Source organism: Scyliorhinus torazame, chromosome 5 (genome assembly GCF_047496885.1).
Source record: "Scyliorhinus torazame isolate Kashiwa2021f chromosome 5, sScyTor2.1, whole genome shotgun sequence".
Classification (NCBI taxonomy): Eukaryota; Metazoa; Chordata; class Chondrichthyes; order Carcharhiniformes; family Scyliorhinidae; genus Scyliorhinus; species Scyliorhinus torazame.
In genome coordinates, this window is record NC_092711.1 from 147,895,685 (window position 1) to 147,919,358 (window position 23,674).

Consider the following 23,674-nt stretch of genomic DNA (forward strand, 5'->3'; position numbering starts at 1 on the left):
TGACATCAGTAGTTGTGAAAATGCTACAATCTATTATAAATGATGTGATAACATACGAATTAGGAGCAGGAGTAGGCCACTTGGCCACTCGAGCCTGCTCCACCATTCAATAAGTTCACGGCTGATCTGATTCAAACCTCAACTCCACAGAGCCCCCTTAGAAAATAAATGTTGGGGAATGTTAAGAATATTCTTTATTATAATAATCTTATTATTATTGTCACAAGTAGGCTTACAATAACACTGCAATGAAGTTACTGTGAAAATCCCCTTGTTGCCACACACCGGCGCCTGTTCAGTTACACTGGGAGAATTCAGAATGTCCAATTCACCTAACAGCACATCTTTCAGGACTTGTGGGAGGAAACCGGAGGAAACCCACGCAGACACAACGAGAATGTGCAGGCTACTCACAGACAATGACCCAAGCCCTGAATCAAAGTCGGTTCCTGGTGATGTGAGCAACGGTGCTAACCACTGTGCTACTGTGCCACTTGTAGATGCTACACACTGCTGCCACTGGGTATCAATGGTGGAGATGGTCCAGGGTGATCTCTGGTGTATGGGCCGGGGAGGGCAAGGTTTCGGCAATACACCAAGAGATGAAAGAAGAGGGGGAAGCGCTACCAGAAGAGTTGAAGGGTAAATGGGAGGAGGAGCTGGGGGAGGAGATCGAGGAAGGTTTGTGGGCTGATGCCCTGGGTCGGGTTAATTCCTCCTCCTCATGTGCCAGGCTCAGCCTGATACAATTTAAGGTGGTTCACAGAGCGCACTTGACGGGGGCGAGGTTGAGTAGGTTCTTTGGGGTAGAGGACAGATGTGGAAGGTGTTCAGGGAGTCCGGCGAACCATGTCCATATGTTTTGGTCATGCCCGGCGCTGGAGGGGTTCTGGAGAGGAGTGGCGGGAGCAATATCTCGGGTGGTGAAAGTCCGGGTCAAGCCAAGCTGGGGGCTAGCAATATTTGGAGTAATGGACGAGCCGGGAGTGCAGGAGGCGAAAGAGGCCGCCATTCTGGCCTTTGCGTCCCTAGTAGCCCAGCGAAGGATCTTGCTAATGTGGAAGGAGGCGAAGCCCCCTAGCGTGGAGGCCTGGATAAACAACATGGCTGGGTTCATAAAGCTGGAGAGGATTAAGTTTGCATTGAGAGGGTCTGCGCAGGGGTTCTACAGGCGGTGGCAACCGTTCCTAGACTATCTCGCGGAGCGTTAGAGGAAGATCGGTCAGCAGCAGCAGCAACCTGGGGGGGGGGGGGGGGGGGGCGATGGGGGATTGCTTGGGGGGATGGATGAGCAGGAGATAACGTGAAGGGTGGGGGAAACTGGCACGTGCGGGAGAGAGCCACTGTATAAAGCTATGTAAATATACCATTTTGCCATGTATATTTCTTGCTCAGTGCGATTTCGTGTTATTTTGTTACCTGGGGGGGGTTGTTGTTTGTAAGGGGAAAAAATTGTGCTGGTAAAAAAGTTTTATATATATATATATATATATATATATATATATATATTTTTTTTTTTTTTTTAAATGGTGAATGGGGTGCTGATCATGTGCCTACTTTGTCTTGTATAAAACAAACTCTCCGATTTGAATAAGACTGTCTGATAATCAATCACTTTAAAGAATTGATTAAAACCTAATAAATCTAAATAATCCAGTCCATTTGAAAAAAAGATTGTCTTTTCAAAGATATATTGGTACAAATTACATGAGATCTTTGTAGTTGCATTGAATACCTTGACTCCTTACACGGACACCTGGCTGACAAGAGGCATTAATTGGACAAGAGCTGAAATGTTTTTCTGGGAATGAAACTGTTTCTCTTTCACCCGGAATCGACTATGTGAGAGTTAAAGGCAATACCAGGCTAAATTACATTGAATATACAACATAGAAACAGCCCAACCAATCCATGCCAGTGTTTAGACTTCACCTGAGCCTCCTCTCATGCGTTCCCATCTGACTCGATCAGTGTATCCGTCTGTTCATTTCTCCTTCATGTGTTCATCCAGCTTCCCCATAAATATATCTATGTTATTCACCTCCACCAATCCCTGTGGTAGCGAGTTCCACATTCCCACCACTCTGGGGAAGAAATTTCTCTTGAATTCCTGATTAGATTATCTCACATTGATAGCCTCTAGTTTTTCTCTTACCCTTACAAGTGAAAACATTCTCCCTGTGTATCAAAATCTTTCATAATTTACAGCCCTCCATTAGCCCCTAAGCCTTGTGTTTTGATGAGAACAGGCCTATTCATCGTCTCCTGATAGGTTTAACCTCTCACGCTAAAAATCTGAAGACAAAAATGCTTTGTTCGCACTTGATCTCAGCGCAGTGAGAGCAGAGATGGAGTTACAAGGAGCCTGAGAAAAGCAGATTCACTGAGAATGGGTGGGCTGGTCTGATCTGTGTGAATAAGCTGGTTAATCAGACTGTCCATGATCGGTGACTTTGTGGTCTGGGTAGTGGAGGAGTTCAAGTGTCAATCTTCAATAACCAGATTAATTTGCATTTATACAGCACATTTAATGTAATTAAATTTCCCAAGGTGATTCACAGGGACATTGTAAATCCAGGTTTCACAGATGATTTGTTAAAATTGTCCAAGCTCATGATCATGTGACAGAACATACTGCTTCTCTCTGACTCTGCCTCCACACACTCCCTCCCTATTGACTGTAACACTAATTCATCCCACTATCCTCCTCCTGCTTTCCCCCCAATTCTCCTCCCCTGAAGGTGCTGACTCTCGGGTTCAATTTCACTCTCACCTATTGCCCTCCCCAATATGTCACCCAGATGTCTGAAGTTAACAAACTGTTTTCTAAGGGGGACGTCAGATTCAAACCCAGTTACATGTACTTTGTGTCCGGAATGGGGTCACTGCCCTCCACTCCCACTTTCATCCCAGTCCCAGGGGTTTGGAGATTGGGCTCCGGATGGGTACTGGCGACTGAATCTCCCATAGTCCCCCGCGCCGGGGAAACCGCTCTATTCAGTGGGGGGGGGGGAAGAGGACAGACAGGAGCTGCGCATGTCCAAAGGAGAGGAGATGCTGCACATGCGTAGTGACGGTTATTCCAATTGCGGTCAAAAGGGCATCAATGATCACGTGACATCCGTTGCTTATGTTTTCAGTTGGCCAGAAACCAATGGGAAGTTTGGGGGACCGGAAGGACTCTGGTCCTCCAACCAATCAGAGTGCTGGCGTTGTGTTAATGACGTTCCAGCTTCATTCAGACTGAAAAGTCCTGCTGTGCGCAACATCTGTGAGTAAAACACTTTCTCTCCCTCCCCCTCCCCCTTTCCATTTATTTTCTCATTCGGACCTTCAATTGGTCACTTGCAGCAACTGAAGGGAAAGGCAGTGAATCCAGGGAGGGTGCAGACCCTGGAAAGCTTGGCCCAGGTCTCTCTCTCTCTAACACATTGACATCCTTTGCTCCCTCAGCTCGACACATTTATTTGTCTGGCTAAAAGGATTCATAGAATTTCCAGTGCAGAAGGAGGCCAATTGTCCCATTGAGTCTGCACCGACCCTTGGAAAGACCATCCCACTTTAGCCCACCCCATCCCCGAAACCCAGTAACCTCACCTAAACATTTTGCACACTAAGGGCCAATCCACCTAACTTGCACATCTTTGCACTGTAGGAGGAAACCGGAACACCCGGAGGAAACCCACGCAGACACGGGGAGAACGTGCTGACTCTGCACAGACAGGAATCGAACCTGGTACCCTGGAGCTGTGAAGCAACTCGCCTAACCACTGTGCTACCTTGCTGCCCCTGATGGTCTCTTTCCTAGTGTTCACAATTAACGGGCTATTTCCCCAGGAGATGGCTGACATTTAAGGGGACAGTAAATTAATGTTGGATTGAAATATGTGTAGTGTTGTTATATCGTACAGATTAGATATATTATTGGTTCTGTAATAAAGCACATTTATTATTATTTCTAGTTGTGTAATATAGTACTGTAGAGCTACGTTATATATTTCCAGAAGAGAAAATGCTGGAAAATCTCAGCCAGTCTGGCAGCATCTGTAAGGAGAGAAAAGAGCGAATATTTTCCAGTCCAGGTAACCCTTTGTCAAAGGTAAAAAGGATAGAAAGTGGGAGATATTTATACTGTCGGGCGAGGGAAAGACAGATGAGTCAGGACCACAGAAAAAATGGAAAAAGAGTGCTAAAGGGTAGCACAGTGGTTAGCACTGTGGTTTCCCAGCGCCAGGGTCCCAGGTTCAATTCCCGGCTTGGATCACTGTGCGGAGTCTGCACGTTCTCCCCGTGTCTGTGTGGGTTTTCTCCGGGTGCTCCGGTTCCTTCCCAAAATTCCCAAAAGATGTGCTGTTAGGTAATTTGGACATTCTGAATTCTCCCTCTGTGTACCCGAACACATGCCGGAATGTGGCGACTAGGGGCTTTTCACAGTAACTTAATTGCAGTGTTAATGTAATTCTATTTGTGACAATAAAGATTATTAATAAAATAAAGATTGTAATGACAGCCCCAGAGAGAATAAAAGTGTGAAAGACCAAACAGCAGAGAAACTAAAATCAGAGGGTAAGCTGTGACAGATGCAGATGTGGGGGGAGGGGGGCATTGTTGGGAGAGAGGTAAAATGAGAAGAAGGGGTGAAGGGGGAAGCAAAGAGGACAAAAGGTAAAGAAATGGGGGATAAGATAGGGGGAAAGAGTGAGGGGCAAATATTTATATGAAGAAAGACAAGAAATAAATAAAAGGTAATAGGCAGTTCAAATGAAATGGAAAGAAAACAAATGGGTTGAGGTGGGGGTGAAGTTGTTGAATTTGATGTTGAGACCGAAAGGCTGTAGCGTTCCTAACCGGAAGATGATATGCTGTTCCTCCAGTTTGTGTTGAGCGTCACTGGAACATTGCAACAAGTGTGTTAAATGGACAGCACGATGGCACAGTGGTTAATCACTGCTGTCTCACGGCACCGAGATCCCAGGTTCGATCCCAGCTCTGGGTCACTGTCCATGTGGAGTATGCACATTTTCTCCGTGTCTGCTTGGCGTTTGCCCCTACAACCCAAAGATGTGCAGTGTAGGAGGATTGGCACCGTAAAATTGTCCCTTAATTGGAAAAAATGAATTGGGTACTCCAAATTTATATAAATAAATAAAATGGCAAGCAACGGGAAGGTCAGGGTCCTGAATGTGCACAGACCCAAGGTGCTCAGCAAAGCGACCACTATTATCTAGAAGGACAAGAGCAGCAGATACCTGGGAACCCCACAACCTGGAGGTTCCCTTCCAAGTCACTCACCAGACCGACTTGGGACTATATCGCCGTTCCTTCACTGTCGCTGGGGCAACATCCTGGAACTTCCTCCCTAACAGCACAGTGGGTGTGCAAGGAGGCAACTCACCACCACTTTCTGAAGGGCAACTAGGGATGGGCAACAAATACTGGCCTAACCAGCGACGCCCAAATCCCATAAATTCATTTATTTTAAAAAAAAATTCAGAGTACCCAGTTCTTTTTTTCTCAAATAAGTGGCAATTCAGCATGGCCAATTCACCGACCCTGCACATCGTTTTACATTGTGGGGGTGAGACCCATGTAGACACGGGGAGAATGTGCAGACTCCACACGGACAGTGACACGGGGCCGGGATTTTCAATGAATTTAAAGACAATGTAGTGAAGCTTTGGAATTCTCTACCCCAGAGGACTGTGGAGCCTCAGTCGAGAAGTATTTTCAAGACCGAGATTGACATGTTTCTCAATATTGAACATATTGAGGGATATGGGGGATAGTGTTGGAAAATGGTGCTGAGGTAGATCGGCCAATGATCCATTGAATGGTTGAGCAGGTTCGAATGGCCAAATGGCTGACTGCATCTCCTGTTATGATCTCTGTGTCCTGGACAGGAAGCAGTGAGCATGGGTCTGTCAATCAGCCTGAATCAGCACCTTCAGGAGAATTGGGAGGGTGAATATTAGGCACAGCAGAGTGAGAATGGAGGGAGAGTGTGTGGGATGGAGATTTACAGCTTTTGGGGAATGAGAGTGGAAAGAATGTTCCAGAGAAACTACAATTGTCTGTTCTGAATTTCTACCCAGTACTGACAGTGATGTCTTTTGTAAACTCCTTTCACAGGATGTTAAAAGGATCGGATTTACAGACAGAAATCTCAAACATTACGTCTAGATCTGACAGTCACTCGATTCATTGGCCATTATCTAGAAGGAGTAATGTTTGCCCAACCTGTTGGCTTCAAAAACATTTAAACATCATTGTGACTGGAAAAGCACCGAGTCACACGCACTGACTGTGGAAAGAGCTTTAACCAGTCATATGGCCTGAAAAAAACATCACACCATTCACAGCGGGGAGAGACCGTACACGTGTTCTGTGTGTGGTCAAAGCTTCAACTGATAGTCCAACCTGGAGAGACTCGAGGAGACCCAAAATATGGAGAAACGGTGGAAATGTGGGGACTGTGGGAAGGGATACAGAGCCCCATCAGAGCTGGAGATTCATCGACGCATTCACACTGGGGAGAGGCCATTCACCTGCTCTCAGTGTGGGAAGGGATTCACTCAATTAATCAACCTGCGGATACATCAGCGAGTTCACACTGGGGAGAGGCCGTTCACCTGCTCTCAGTGTGGGAAGGGATTCAGTCAGTTAATCAACCTGCGGATACATCAGCGAGTTCACACTGGGGAGAGGCCATTCACCTGCTCTCAGTGTGGGAAGGGATTCACTCACTTATCCAACCTGCAGAGACACAAGTTTGTTCATGCTGGAGAGAAGCCGTTCACCTGCTCTGTATGTGGGAAGGGATTCACTCAGTTATCCAACCTGCAGACACACCAGAGAGTTCACACTGGGGAGAAGTCGTTCACTTGCTCTCAGTGTGAGAAGGGATTCACTGACTTATCCAACCTGCGGCGACACCAGTTTGTTCACACTGGGGAGAGGCCGTTCACCTGCTCTCAGTGTGGGAAGGGATTCTGTGTTTCCTCGTCCCTGCTGAGACACCAACAAGTTCACAATTGATTACAGTGATGGATTCTGCTGTTATTGTTTCTGCTTCAATTACATCCAGGACTGCATTTTGTTCTCTCTTCTCTTTCTCTCGGAATCTGAGACAGGAAAATTGATGCAACTGTGGTGAACAGGAAATATTCAAAATCCATTAAATCAAAGGAAGAGGCTCATAAAGTGGACAAAATAAGTGTAAGCTTAAGGATTGGGAACTTGTTTTAGAATGCAGCAAAGGAGGATCAATAAACTGATCGAGAGAAAATAGAATATGAGGGTAAACTGGCGAGAAACATAAAAACCGACTGGAAAAGCTCCTATATGAATGTGAAAAGGAAAAGATTAGCAAAGACCAATGTGGGTCCATTCCAGGCAGAGACAGGAGAGTTTATAATGGGGAATAAGGAAATGGCAGAGAAACTAAACGATGTGTGTTTGTCTTCATGGAGGAAGATACAGAAATTGTTCTAAAAACGCAAGGGAACCAAGGGACTAGTGAGCACGAGGAACTGAAAGAGATTAGTATTAGTGAAAAAGCAGTACTGGAGAAAATAATGTGGTTGAAAGTTAATAAATCCACAAAGCTGATGCTCTACATCCCAGAGTGTTGATAGTGGATACATTGGTGGTCATCTTTCAAAATTCTATAGATTCTGGAATGGTTCCTGCAGATTGGAAGGTGGTAAATATAACCCCACTATTTAAGGAGGGGAGAAAGAAAACGGGGAACCACAGACCCATTAGCCTGACATCAGTAGGAGGGAAAATGCTACAATCTATTATAAAGGATGTGATAACATACGAATTAGGAGCAGGAGTAGGCCACTCGGCCCCTCGAGCCTGCTCCACCATTCAATAAGTTCCCGGCTGATCTGATTGAAACCTCAAAACCACATTCCCGCTGACCCACCGATAACCTTTCACCTTCTTGGCAAGAATCTATCCAGCTCTACCTTGAAAATATTCACAGACTCTGTTTCCATTGCCCTTTGAGGAAGAGAGTTCCAAAGACTCGCGACCCTCGGAGAGAAAAGGTTCTCCTCTGCCTTAAGTGGGCAAGTTATTACTTTTAAAGTGACTTCAATTTCTACATTCTCTCACCAGAGGAAACATCCTTTCCACATCCACCCTGTCAAGGCCCTTCAGGATCTTATACGGTCCAATCAAGTCACCTGAACTTCATCAGTCACAAGCCAATCATTCCTCGTAAGCCCAGCCTCCAGTTCCAGGTATGAGTCCAGTAAACCTTCTCTGAACTGCTTCCAACACATTGACATCATTCCTTAAATGAGAGCAATACTGTACACAGTGCTCCAGATGTGGTCTCACTGATGGCCTGTATAACTGAAGCATAACCTCCCTACTTTTGTATTCAATTCCCCTCACAATAAACAATAACATTTTATTACCTTTCCTAATTACTTGCTGTACCTGTATACTCACCTTTTGTGATTCATGCTCTTGGACACCCAGATCCCTCTGAATCTCAGAGCTCTGCAATCTATCACCATTTAGATAATAAGCTTTTTTATTCTTCCTGCCAAAAATGGACAATGTCACATTCTCCCACAAAATACTAGATTTTACAGATCTTTTCCCACTCACGTAACCTATCTATATCCTTTTGTAACCTCCTGATGTCCTCTTCACAATATCTTTGTATCATTGGAACATCGGAGCCGGAGTTGGCCATTCAGCCCGTCGAGCCTGCTCCACCATTCAATACGATCATGGCTGATCATCCACTTCAATGCCTTTTTCCCCACACTGTCCCCATATCCCTTTGTGTTATTGGGATTTAGAAATCTGTCAGTCTCTGCTTGAAACACACTCAATGACTGAGCTCCCACAGCCCTCTGGGGTAGAGAATTCCAAAGATTCACAACTTTGTTCTATTCCCGTATCCCTATCGGTTTATTTCCCTCAAAATCCCATACAATTTCCTTCTGGAAACATTCCATCATCTCCGCTTCTACCCCCCTCGTAGGAAGTGGATTTCAGATATTTCCCAAATACTGCCAAACTCTGGTTCAAGTCTAAGATTTTCTTCAAATGTAAACGAGAATCAAAGGGCAAAGAAGGAGGCCATTAAGCCCACCATTCCCATGCTAGTTCTTTGAATGAACAGTCTGATTGGTCCCATCACCCTGCAAGTTTATTTTCCTGCAGAATCTGTCCAGTTCCCTTTTGAAAGTTACAGCAGAATTTACTTCCTGCACCATTGTCAGGCAGTGAATCCCAAATCACAACAAGTCATTCTGTTTTAAATCAAATACTTTCATGAGATACTGTGTTTGGATTTTCACAGGGTATTTGAAATGAAGTGAAAGACATGGTTGTTACATAAAATCAAGCCTCAGTCTTTATGAGTGATCTTCGTGAGTGGACGGAGTGTGATATATCCAAGTTTGGGGACTAGTTCTAAAAATCAATTACATTTATTTGAGCGTCACAATGGCATAGTAGTTAGCATTGTTGCCTCACAGCACCAGGGACCCATGTTCAATTCTGGCCAAGGTCACTGTGTGTGTGGGGTTTGTACGTTCTCCCATGTCTGTGGGTTTCCACTGAGTGCTCTGGTTTCTTCCCACAGTCCTGATGTATGGGTTAGGGAGATTGGCCCTGATAAATTGCCCCTCACTGTCCAGGGATGTGCACATTAGGTTATGGGGTTACGGATGAGTGGATAAAAGCTAATTACTGTGGATACTGGGATCTGAAATGAAAGAGAAAATGCTGGACAATCTCAGCAGGTCTGGCAGCATCTGCAGGGAGAGAAAAGAGCTAATGTTTCAAGTCCAATGACTCTTTGTCAAAGCTAACAGTCAGAGAATGTGGGGAGTATTACCCCGTTTCCCTGGGTTTCTGTGGCTATGACTCACCTTTCATTCTCACTCCACCGTATAAATATTCCCCACATTCTCTGATTGTTAACTTTGACAAAGAATCATTGGACTCGAAACGTTAGCTCTTTTCTCTCCCGACAGATGCTGCCAGACTTGCTGAGATTTTCCAGCATTTTCTCTTTCGTTACGGGTGAGTGGATATGGGTAGATTGCTCTTTGGAAGAGTCGGTGCCGACTCGATGGGCTGAATGGCCTCCTTCTGCACTCAAGGGATTCTATATCTATTTCTATAACACCTTTCATGACCACACAATCCCCTAAAGCTTTTTACAGCCTTTGAAGTATTCTTGAAGTTTAGTCACTGTTGTAACGTCAGAAATTCTGGGTATGCCTCATTAATAATATTTTGTTTTAAAAAATCACTCGTCCAACTTCACTGTTGTACGTAACAAAGTTAAGGAAGCCAAGTTAAACTTGAAAACGTGACTGGACCTTTATTTTAAAAATTCATTCTGTATAAACCAAACTGTTTCTCGAAACTGCTGAATGAGGCGAAATTATTTAAAGTAACAAATTGTTCCAGAATTTTGTAAAGCTACAGGGTATCATATCCTGCCAAAGTCTGGCTCAAGTCTAAGACTCATTGTTCAATCCAATCAAAGTTAGTCAGAAAGAAAGTGATTGTCTTCCATAAAACAGTATTTTTCAACAGAGCTGGTTTAGCACAGGGCTAAATCGCTGGCTTTGAAAGCAGACCAAGGCAGGCCAGCAGCACGGTTCAATTCCCATACCAGCCTCCCTGAGCAGGTGCTGGAATGTGGCAATTAGGGGCTTTTCACAGTACCTTCATTTGAAGCCTACTTGTAACAATAAGTGATTTTCATTTCAACCAGTGGATATTGTATTAACCAAATGTATTAATTAAAGATTACTGTATTAATTAGCTACCAGTAACCGATGACTGATTAAGTAATGAGCATTAATTGAGTGACAATTAAATAATCAATAATGAATCAGTAAGTTATAGTAAGAGAGTTTTATTTCCTGTAAAAAATGTAAAAGCTTAATTGCTGTGTATGTAAAATATGTGCAATGGGGATAAATATACTGGCAAGAGAGACCTTCAAGCTCTGATTAGCCTCAACATTTGAAACTGTATGAATAAGGGATTGTATAGAATCAGATAAAGGGATAGTATGAAACAGTTCTATTGTATTCTTGTCTAAGATAATGAGAGAAGGTGTTAGTAATTGGGGATCCAATTAAATTAATCCAGTGACCAAATTGACCAATGGTCATGTTACAACAGGCCCAACTCTGACGGGAAGTAATGGTCACTTTGGGGATAAAAGTAGAGGTTCTGAAGGTCTTCCTTGCTGGCCAAGTACTGAAGACTCCCAAGGCCGGGTTCCAAGGAAATTACTGTCAAAGAAGGAGCCAGACTCCCGAGGCTGAATTCCACAAGAATTACTGTCAAAGAAGGAGCCAGAGAGGGTTACTCTTCTACAGACTGATCACCCACATGAAGTTGTAAAAGTCAATGTCTTAAAGTTTCTTTGAATAAACTTTTTAAATTTAATATAAAGCGAATTCTGTCTTTGCCTTAATTGCCTTGTCAGAATCAAAGTGAATTTATTAAATGGTAGGTTGGGGGTGGCTGAAATCAATAAAGTTCCAGATAACAAGATCAGAAAGCATAAACCTTCAATTTAAAAACTTGCATTTCTATAGCACCTTTCACAACCACAGGACGTCGCAAAGTGCTTTCCAGCCAATGAAGTGCCTTTTGAAGTGTAGTCATTGTTGTAATGTAGGAAACACAGCAGCCAATTTACACACAGCAAGATCCTACACAATGTGATAATGAGCAGATGATGTATTTTTAGTGATGTTGAATGAGGGATAAATATTGACCGGGAAACTGGGGATAACTCCTCTGCTCTTCTTCAAAATAGTGGCTGTGGGAACTATTACACCCACCTGAGAGGGGCAGACAGGGCCTCAGTTTAACATCTTATTTGAAAGAAGGCTGTTCTTTCAGCCTCCCTCTGTGCTGGGACGAGGAATGTTGGATGTGATTTTTGTCCTCGGGTCCCTGGACTGGGATTTGAACCCACAATCTTCTGACTCAGAGGTGAGAGAGCTGCCCACTGAGCCACGGCTGACACTATAGACAATACAAAGTTAGAAAGGGAAAGTTATCTTTTAAAACTCCCACCCTTTGCCTCCCCTCTCACCCACTTTCCCTAAAGTACATCAATGTGACATGAAAAGGGGTGGCACGGTAATAATAGAAACCCCAGTATAGATAACATGGATTTGATTGGCAAATGTTGAAGTCTCGGTTTAGAGCCACAAGTTTTGACTTCCCATTTGAGCCACGGGCACCTTTCTGTGTCTATTGCTCTTGTCAATGAAAGCCAGGAGACGGAGCTGAGGCTGAATTTAGCTGAGAATAACAGGGCTTGCGCACCAGTTGGGAAACTGCCATGGGCGTCGCACTAATAGAGAGACAGGAAGGTGCTGGAGGACTGACTGGGAAATGGGCCTCCAACCAATTATATCGGTCACTCGGAGCTAAAGAGAAACCCGTCTCTTTAAATACATAGACAGGAAAGAGGCTGCAATGAAATCTGTCCCTTTTAACCTGCACAAAAGCAGGAGGCTCCGATTCACAGGCTGCAGGAGGAGACCATTCAGCCCATCGTGCCCCTGCTATCTCTTTGAAAGGACTCTCCCATTCATCCAACTGCTCTGCCCTTTCCCCATAGCCCTGCAAATTCTTCCCATTCAAGATTTTACTCTTTGGAAAGATACAATTGAATCTGCTTTCAGGCAGATCAGAACAACTCGCTGTGTCAAAAAATAAAATAAAATCTCATCTCCCCTCTGGCTCCTTTGCCAATTACCTCAGAGGGACTCACTTTCCGTTAAAGAGCCTGTCAACCTCTCACCCACTTTCCCTAAAGTACATCAACCTAATGCAAAGTCTAGAAAAATCAAATATTTTTACTGATGATCGTTTATTAATGAAACAGAACATGGTTAAAAAACAGAAAATGACTTGAGGATCAAAGACAACCAGAGTAAAAGGATGTTCACAATGTTATGAACCCAAACGGTTTGTCTTTAATTCATCTGTAGCCTGTTCCCTGCCCTCTTTGTGGAAACCTCCGCTCAGTCCACAAGCATGACCCTGACCTTCCGCTTGCTGTCATTAGAATTCACCACCTTGCTCTCATACATAGAAGATGGGAGCAGGAGGAGACCTTTTGGCCCTTCGAGCCTGCTCCATCATTCATTACGATCATGGCTGATCATCCAACTCAAGAGCCTAATTCTGCTTTGTCCCCTTAGCCTTCAAACCCATAAGCCCCAAGTGCTATATCTAGCCGCCTCTTGAATATATTCAATGTTTTAGCATCAACTACTTCCTGTGGTAATGAATTCCACTGGCTCACCACTCTTTGGGTGAAGAAATGTCTCCTCATCTCTGTCCGAAATGGATCCTCAGACTGTGACCGCTGGTTCTGGCCACACCCACCATTCGGAACATCCTCCCTGCATCTACCCTAGTCCTGTCTAGTCCTGTTAGAATTTTATATGTCTCTATGAGATCCCCCCCTCATTCTTCTGAACTCCAGCGAGAACAATCGCAACCTGGTCAATCTCTCCTCTTATGACAGTCCCGCCATCCCTGGAATCAGTCTGGTAAACCTTCGCTGCACTCCCTCGAGAGCAAGAACATCCTTCCTCAGAAAAAGAGACCAAAACTGCACACAATATTCTCGGTGTGGCCTCACCAAGGCCCTGTATAAATACAGCAACATGTCCCAGCTTCTGTACTCGGAACCATGCTCACATTTCAGTCCTCGGCCTGCTGCAATGTTCCGGAGAAGCCCAACACAAGCTGGACCAACAGCCCCTCATCTTCCCATGAGGCACTTTACAGCCTTCCAGACTCAACATTGAGTTCAACAACTTTACACCCTGAACTCTCTCCTCCATTTTGATTTGTTTTTTTGCCGAGTGCCAGTCTGCATCTTGTTTTCATGTTTTTTTGCTTCCAGCCAGAGCTGTCCTTTATTCTGCCATCCCTCTGGACCCATGCTTTGTTTCTTTACCACAACCATTACCTCTCCCTTTGCCTTTTGTTCCAGGACATTTTTGACATTTAATCTCACCCACCCTCTAACCAATCCCTGACTTTCCCTTTTGTTCTACCTGACCCTCCCCCTTTCTCACCAGCATCGACTGGGAACCCATCTGGCCCCGCTGCCTTCCCTGCCTGCATTCTCCCAATCGGCACCTTCACCTCCCCTCCAACCCTGCCCTCTCCACCTCCCCAACCTCGGGCACTCTAACCCACCCAGAAACTCCCTCATCTCCTGCTCCTCCTCTGGTGGTTCTGATTTATACAAGTCCCGATAGAACTCCTCAAACACCTTATTAATCTGTTCTGGAGCCACCACCAGCTCCTCCATCCTGTCCTGCACCCGAACTATCTCCCTTGTTGCGGCCTCCCTACGGAGCTGACCTGCCAATATACACCCTGCCTTCTCCCCATACTCATAGACAGTCCCCCTTGCTCTTCTCAACTGATGCACATCTTTGCCTGTGGACAATAGGTCCAACCTCGCCTCCAACTCTTTCCTCTTTACCAGGAACCCTGGGTCCGCGTTCCCCGCTCATCACCCATCCATCCCAAAATCTCTTCTAGCAGTATTTGGCGTTCCTCACTCTCCTTCCGACCACCTTGACCTTAAACGGGATCACCTCCTGTTCCTGCCAGAATTGCCCCATCCACTTCCTCTTGCAAACACCTCACCCAGTATCGAGCCCCTCCCCCCACCATTCATACCTCCCAGGGCCATTGAAACCTGTTTGACCAGGTTCCAATGACCGTGACTCCTCCCCCACCACACTCCCGTTCACTAAGCAACCTACGTTTCCTCGTGTGGTGACCCCTGCTAGAGTCCCCCATCCTCTCCACCCCCTCCTCAGTAACTGAGCCCCACGTCCCTGAAACCAAGAAACAATACAGAACCGCACCATAAGGAAAAAAAAACAACACTCGTAGATAAATGGTGGGGGTGGGGGGGGGGGGGGGGAGTTTAAGAGACATAAACAAAACCCCAATCAAATAGAAAACCCTCAATAATAGAATGCAATCCCCGTCCCCACCAACCAAGCCCAAATCGCAACACTCATCTCAGTCTCAGTCCTTCAGCCAGAACGAACGCCTCTGCCGCCTCCAAATAAAAGTCCTTTGAGTTATGAGTGACTCTCAGCTTTGCTGGGTAGACCACACCAAATCTCACTCTGCTGCCATACAATGCCCCCTTCACCTGTCCAAAGGACGCCCGCCTTCTCACCAACTCCTCCATCAGTTCTTGGTATCTGCATCTACCAACACCTTCCCACTTCACATCCGCTAACTAATGGCATTCTGCTCTTTTATTACTGCCCTGGTGGGGAATGCCACCCAAGGCTGCACTTAGCATTATTCCTGCACTGAGGATCTCCAAAAGGAAAGCTGCTCAATGCAGGAATAATGCTAAGTGAAGCCGCCTTGACCCCCTGACTCGACCCCCGGACTCTCCAATGTCCCAACTCACCTATAAGAGAGTCCTCGGGCCTCCCCACCCCACCTCACATGGGCAGTGCACCCCGGGCTTCAAACCCGGTGCAAGCAAAATGCCAGCCTGACACCATGGCACTGCCCATGTACTGCCCTGGCAGTACCCCTGCCAGCCTAACAGTGCTACTTGGGCACCCCAGAAGTACCAGGCTGGCACCTGGGTGGCATGAAGGGTGCCTAGCTCAAAACCTTCTCATTTATGTGGTAGCCGTGGAAGCAGACTATAACCGCCCTTGGTGGCTCATTCACTCCAGACTTCGGCCTGAGTGACCGATGTGGCCTGTCCAACTCAGAGCGGGAATGTTGTTCCTCCTCCTCCATCAACGCAGCAAAAATCTTTGCAAAGTACTCGGTCGGCCTCAGGCCCTCCACTCCTCAGGCAGCCCACGATTTTCAAATTTTCCCTCCTTGACCAGTTCTCCAGGTCTCCTACCTTAGCTCTGAGCCTTTGTTGACTCCTGTTACTCTCCACAGCTCCTCGCCCATCGAGGCGAACTGGTCACTGTGTTGTGACAGTGTCTCCTTCCCCCCCCCCCCCCCCTTCAACTTCTGTCCTTGCTCCCACACTTCGACCGACATCTTCATCTCTGCCGCCTTTACCAGGGCAATCGTCTCCTTCACCCACTCTAAAGTGAAGCAGGCATCTCCCTCCGAAGAACCTCCAAACACTTGGCAAACAGCCTTTCAAACTCCACTGTAGCGATAAGACCCTGTTTGTGCTAAAATGACTGATTGCAGGCATGATGGGAAGGTTTTGGTCAACTTGAAATGAGACTCGTTACTTTTTGACTGGTGACCTATTTAGAATCTGCAATGCACTGATGGAAAAGATTGTGAAATGCCGAGCAGAACCTGAGTTGACACCTTTAACCACAATGTCTGAAGAATGGATCTAGGGTTAGAAGAAAAATGTCATTCAACAGTTCGAAGTAGAGTAAATTTGGCCTGTCTGGGACACGGGTCAGAAGGAGAATAAGAACCAAGCCTCGAAGATTCCGTTTCAGCGACGACCGAGGATCAACCGGGACAACTGGGTGAGGCTCAGAGAATAGAACAGACCTCCGAGAGGAATGTGGCCAATTCAGTTCAAAGGGGTAATATCTACTTATGTCTGAAGCTCTGACATCACCTCGGTCAGAGTTTCCCCGGTGAGGGGAGCGGCCCCACCCGACGACCCAGCCCCGCATCTTCCTTCCTGCAGGACCCACAGCAGCACTCGCTGGCGGACCTTCGCTCGCCCCCTTCTTTCCAGCACCTTTCCTCTGGGACTTCGACATTCCTCAACCTCCTTATGACGTCCCACAACAACCTATGTAAAAACTACCCCAAAACCAGGCATAAACATCCAAAAGTCCGAGACTCTCGCAGGAGCCACCTAATGTGTGACATCCAACGACATGTTGTCACCGGAATCCCCGGAATGAACAATATCAATATGACACCAGCATTAACATATTAATGACAGGCCATTCATCTGCTCTGTCTGTGGACAGAGCTTCTCTCAGTCAGGCAGCCTGCTGACACTGGGGAGAGGACATTGGAAAATGTTCCAGGAGCGGGATGGAATTCAGCCAATCCTCCAGCCTGTTGACACACCAGCGAGTTCAAACTGGGGAGCTGCTGTTTACATGTTCTCTGTACAGATAGAGAGTCACTCACTCATCCCACTTCCTGACACACCAGTGACTTCATGTTTGACTGCAGGGGTTGGACTCTGCTGAGTGAAATATTCACTCTGTCTGAGCCCCTCAGAATTACACACAACTCAATTCAATCTCCCTTCAGCCTCCTCTGTTCCAATGAGAACAACCCCAGTCTCTCCAATCGTTCCTCATAGTTAAAATTCTCCATCCTGGGTAACATCATCATAAATCCCCTCTGCAGCCTCTCTCGTGTGATCACATCCTTCCTGTAATGTGGTGACCAGAACTGTCCACAGTGTTCCGGCTGTGGTCTAACTGGTGTTTGATACAGTTCCAGCACAATGTCCCTGTTCTTCTCTTCTTGGCCCTCGGCTACCAAAGGAAACTATCCAACCTGCCTTCCTAAGCACTGATAACAGAGAGTGAGAGGCAGCCGAGAGTGACAGAGGGAGAGAGAGGCAGCAGAGGGAGAGAGAGGCACCAGAGAGAGAGGGGAGCACCAGAGACCGAGAGAGGCAGGAGAGAGAGGAGAGAAAAGAGAGAGAGAGGCACCCTAGTCAGTAACAAAAATAAGTAATGAAATTGTGTGCCGACAGAGATCTGCTTGAACTGACACCACTTTATTCACAGACTAACAGAGTAATCACTGTACTTGAAACAATGTTATTCACTTTTGGAATTGAATGAATTAAGGGTCAGATTAACTATATCACCTCCAGTATCAGATAGGTCTGTTCAATACAGAACAGGGTCAAACCCAGTGTCCAATATTAGAGGTCTCTGTGGCTGTTGGATGCCTGGTTTCACTGCACAGCTGACAAGCCCACAGCTTCAATGAACTGTCTACCCAGGGTCTGTTTCTAAACCCTCATCACAACATATTACTTGGTTAGCTATTTATATATGGTCATCATGGTCAGACAGCTAACACAAAGCTCAACCAGAAACTATGGTTCTTCTTTCTACTGATTCCAGCTCCTACAAGGAGTGACGGCATCTCCAGCGCACAGCTCTGTTGCTGGGCTGTCATTGACATGAGCAATAGAGAGGCAGATGTTGCCTGAGGCATTATGGGAAGTTGAAACTTGTAGCTCTAAATCAACTGTGTAAGATTTCTGAAAAGCTCAGTAACTTTAAAAGATAAATTCTAAACCCAGTGAACAAATGAAAGAGTCATAAGGCAAAAACTTCAAGTTTTATGAATTCTACTGCAGAAAACTAGAAACAACAATGCCTAAACACTATTTTTATTAGGAATGTATCTCTTAAACTATCAATAGACTTTGCCCTTTTACTTTTTAAAATTTTAGAGTACCCAATTTACCCGTGCACATCTTTGGGTTATTGGGGTGGAACCCACGCAAACACGGGGTGAATGCACAAACTCCACACGGACAGTGACCCAGAGCCGGGATTGAACCTCGGACCTCGGCATCGTGAGGCAGAAGCACTAACCACTGCGCCACTGTGCTGCCACTTTGCCCTTTAATATGGTAATGCCGGCATTGGTCTGGGGTGAGCACAGTAAGAAGTCTTATAGCACCAGGTTAAAATCCAACAGGTTTGTTTTGAATCAGTAGCTTTCAGAGCGCAGCTCTTTCCTCAGGCAAATGAAGAGGTGGGTTCCAGAAACATATATATAGATAAAGTCAATGATGCAAGACAATACTTTTGAATGCCAGTCTGCAGGTAATTAAGTCTTTACAGGTCCAGACAGAGTGACTGGACAGTTGGTAGGATTTTGCAAGCCCAGGCCAGATGGTGGGGGTGGGGAGAGGGGAGGGGGGGGGGTGGGGGGTGGTGAATGTAATGCAACATGAATCCAAGGTCCCGGTTGAGGCCGTACTCATGTGTGCAGAACTTGGCTATAGGTTTCTGCTCAGCGATTCTGCATTGCCGCGCGTCCTGAAGGAAGCCTTGGAGCGGCTATCCCTCTTAATAATTATATTTATTTTTGTCACAAGTAGGCTTACATTAACACTGCAATGGGGCAGCACGGTGGCACAATGATTAGCACTGCCGCCTCATGGCGCCGAGGTCCCAGGTTCGGTCCCAGACCTGGTCATTGTCCATGCGGAGTTCACGCAGTCTCACCGTGTTTGAGTGGGTTTCACCCCCACAACCCAAAGATGCGCAGCCTAGGTGGATTGGCTATGCTAAATTGCCCCTTAATTGGAAAAATGAATTGGGTACTTTAAATTTTTTTTAAAACACGGCAATGAAGTTACTGTGAATCTCCCCTCATCGCCACATTCCGGCACCTGTTAGGGTACACAGAAGAAGAACCCAGAATGTTCAATTCACTAATAGCACATCTTTCAGGCATTCTAGTACGAGAGGTAATAGTCTTAGGATAAGACTGAGGAAGGAGCAGTGCTCCGAAAGCTAGTGTTTGAAACAAACCTGTTGGACTTTAACCTGGTGTTATCAGACTTCTTATTGTGCTCACCCCAGTCCAACGCCGGCATCTCCACGTCACAGGATAAGATGGGCAGCATGGTAGCACAGTGTTTAGCACAGTTGCTTCACATCTCGAGGGTTCCAGGTTCGATTCCGGCTTTGGTCACTGGCTGTGTGGAGTCTGCATGTTCTGCCCGTGTCTTCGGAGGTTTTGTACGGGAGCTCCGGTTTCCTCCCACAATCCAAATATGTGGAGGTTAGGTGGATTGGCCATGATAAAAGGTGGATTGGCCATGAGGACATGAACAGTGCGGTAGATAACGGGGAGCCAATGGATGTGGTATATCTGGATTTCCAGAAAGCCTTTGACAAGGTGCCACACAAAAGGTTGTTGCATAAGATAAAGATGCATGGCATTAAGGGGAAAGTAGGAGCATGGATAGAGGATTGGTTAATTAATAAAAAGCAAAGAGTGGGGATTAATGGGTGTTTCTCTGGTTGGCAATCAGTAGCTAGTGGTGTCCCTCAGGGATCAGTGTTGGGACCACAACTGTTCACAATTTACATAGATGATTTGGAGTTGGGGACCAAGGGCAATATGTCCAAGTTTGCAGACGACACTAAGATAAGTGGTAAAGCAAAAAGTGCAGAGGATACTGGAAGTCTGCAGAGGGATTTGGATAGGCTAAGTGAATGGGCTAGGGTCTGGCAGATGGAATACAATGTTGACAAATGTGAGGTTATCCATTTTGGTAAGAATAACGGCAAAAGGGATTATTATTTAAATGATAAAAAATTAAAACATGCTGCTGTGCAGAGAGATCTGAGTGTGCTAGTGCATGAGTCGCAGAAAGTTGGTTTTCAGGTGCAACAGGTGATTAAGAAGGCAAATGGAATTTTGTCCTTCATTGCTAGAGGGATGGAGTTTAAGACTAGGGAGGTTATGCTGCAATTGTATAAGGTGTTAGTGAGGCGACACCTGGAGTAGTGTGTTCAGTTTTGGTCTCCTTACTTGAGAAAGGACGTACTGGCACTGGAGGGTGTGCAGAGGAGATTCACTAGGTTAATCCCAGAGCTGAAGGGGTTGGATTACGAGGAGAGGTTGAGTAGACTGGGACTGTACTCGTTGGAATTTAGAAGGATGAGGGGGGATATTATAGAAACATACAAGATTATGAAGGGAATAGATAGGATAGATGCGGGCAGGTTGTTTCCACTGGCGGGTGAAAGCAGAACTAGGGGGCATAGCCTCAAAATAAGGGGAAGTAGATTTAGGACTGAGTTTAGGAGGAACTTCTTCACCCAAAGGGTTGTGAATCTATGGCATTCCTTGCCCAGTGAAGCAGTAGAGGCTCCTTCATTAAATGTTTTTAAGATAAAGATAGATAGTTTTTTGAAGAATAAAGGGATTAAGGGTTATGGTGTTCGGGCCAGAAAGTGGAGCTGAGTCCACAAAAGATCAGCCATGATCTCATTGAATGTCGGAGCAGGCTCGAGGGGCCAGATGGCCTACTTATGTTCTTATGATAAATTGCCCTTAGTATCCAAAAAGGTTAGGTGGGTTCACTGGGTTACGGGGATGGGGTGGAGACGTGGGCTGGGGTGGGGTGCTCTTTCCAGGGGCCGGTGCAGACTCGATGGGCTGAATGCCCTCCTTCTGAACTGTAAATTCTATGATTCCACTGGATGCTTCAGTTTATCCCACAAGCCCCGAAAGACATGCGGTTAGATAATTTGGACATTCAGAATTCTCCCTCTGTGTGCCCGAACAGGCGCCAAAATGTGTAGCGTAGGGGCTTTTCAGAGTAACTTCATTGCAGTGTTAATGTAAGCCTACTTGTGACAATAAAGATTATTGAAAAAAAAAGGCAGCAAATTCAAAACAGAGTTGAGGAGAAGCTGCTTCTCCCAAAGGGCTGTGAATCTGTGGAATTCACTACCCCAGAGTGCGGTGAAGCTGGGACAGTGAGTAAATTTAGGGAGGAGTTAGACAGATTTTTAATCGGGTTGAAGGGTTCTTCTCCATGGGCCAAATGGCCTAATTCTGCTCCTATATCTGATGACCTTATGAAAAGGGGAGACATTGATTTGCTCCCAGATGTTGCCCAGAGGAGAATGTTTTAGTCTGAAACTCATTGTCCAACCTCAACATTGTGACATCACAAAGGAGCTCGTCCTCTTAATCAACCAATAGGAATAAGCCCGCTCCGCGGTGACGTCACTGCCCAGCGCGCAGATGCGGGAGCCCCGCCCCCACCCATTGTTCTCCTTCCCCCACATATCCTCGAGACAAGTTTTTCAGGCAACCGGCTGACAGTTCCGGCCGTCGGTGAAAGCCGTCCCCCACCCCTGATACGGGACTGCGCATGTCTAAGGGAAGGGGAAGCTGCGCATGTGTAGAGGAGCTCACTTCCGCTGACATTACTGCTCAGGTGTTGACCAATAGGAAGATTGGAGGACCGGAAGGACTCTGCTCCTCTGCCAATCAGAGCTCCCATTGTCTCAATGCGGAAGCTGGACATGGCGGTTTCTGCCGAGCAAAACTGTTGTTCCTCCAACCCTGAATGAGCTTGAGCTTCAGACAGACTGAACCTTCCTCCTGTCTCCAACATCTGTGAGTAACTCTTTTATTGTCGTCACAATTATTACAGAAACCAATTTACAAGGCTCCAGACTTCATTACACTTCAAATTCACAATTAAACAGTCACTGAACACGAAACAGCTGCAAGGCACAAGGCCCAATTACATTTCACAGTAACGTTGTAACAGTCATTGAACACAAACAGCTGCAAGGCACAGGGCCGAAATAAGTTTCCAGATACCAATTAACCAGTCACTTATCACAACCAGCCGCAAGGCACAGGCCCTACGCATAGTTCAAGTAACAATCAGACAGTCACATAACACGAACAGTCGTGAGGCACAAGGCCACGAAACCAAACGACCGTTCCAAAAGCAAGAAAGAACAGAAAACCACAAAACACAAGTACATCGAGGGAACGACCTCTAAACATACAAACATGCAGTCGCGGGGCACAAGGCCTCGAAACCATACGACCACTCCAAAACAAACAGAAAAGAAAAGACAAAAAACAAAGCCCAAAAGTACAACACAAAACACAGGCACATTTCAAGCTGACGACCTCTAAACACATGACAAGCAGTCGCGAGGCACAAGGCCCCGATACAATACGGCCGCTCTGGTACAAATATGACCCACAGGGCCTCGATTCATTTTAACAGTATCATATCAGAAACCCAATCACCAGGCACCAGGCCTTAATTCACCCCAGAAAAGATTTAACAGGATAGAATCAATCACCGAACACTAATCCCTGCTCACCCACCCCCGTTCACCCCGCCCTGCAGCCGACACCCCGGGGGAAAGGCCCCTCCTCACTAAGAGCGCAGACCAACGGGGAGCCAGACCCGGGTGCGGCGGAGGCGGGAGGGTTTCCCCCTCCTGGACCCCGCCCAAAGGCACGGGATCATTTGGAGGGAGAGCAGTTTCGCACCAACTAGCGTTCCACCACAATTTCTAAATACCATTTCAGGGAGACCCGAAATGAGTTGAATGTCATAGGCTGCTAAATAAAACGAAAGCAAAGAAAACATGAAAACAAAATCCCTTAGCACACATAGAAAAGTCTATCCATTAATTGTGCATGTTCCACATCATGACCCCGGCGCTCCAGCCGAAACTTCACAAGGAACAACATGTCCTCAAAGTCCTCCAATGGCAGCGGCCAGAGTCGCTCCAATGTTGGCAACAGTCGACAACGGGGAAGAAAGTCCCAGAGTCAGTCCCAACCGCCCACAGGGTGTCCAGGGGGGCCAAATCCCCGGAGACCCCAGGAACGGCAGCAACCCACCCCGGGCTGCAGGCCGCGGGCCGCCCATCGGGTATCCACTCCCGGTTCCGACCCGCCGCTTCCAGCAGCCTATCCAGCTGCCATCCTTCCTCCATTCCTTCGTCCTCCATTGGGCGAACTCAAAACCGCCGACAGCAAACCTCGCAGTCCGAAGCAGCGTCTCCGCAGCTCAACCGCTGACTTGAAACACGACTGGTCGCAGTACTCCGAAACCGGTCTTCTCCCCTTCCCTCGGGGACCAGGAGCAATG

At 46.4% G+C, this 23,674-nt stretch overlaps 1 protein-coding gene and 1 long non-coding RNA gene across 3 annotated transcripts in view; one reads left to right on the forward strand and one right to left on the reverse strand.

The window, feature by feature from the left end:
• LOC140422014 (uncharacterized) overlaps positions 1-23,674 on the reverse strand; it is a 332,008-nt gene that overhangs the window by 178,229 nt on the left and 130,105 nt on the right. The gene's annotated exons all lie outside the window — the stretch shown is intronic.
• Positions 3,029-7,055, forward strand: LOC140420035 (uncharacterized). Its single transcript, XR_011946150.1, has 3 exons — positions 3,029-3,271; positions 3,656-4,082; positions 6,130-7,055. It is a non-coding gene; the product is annotated as an uncharacterized lncRNA (long non-coding RNA).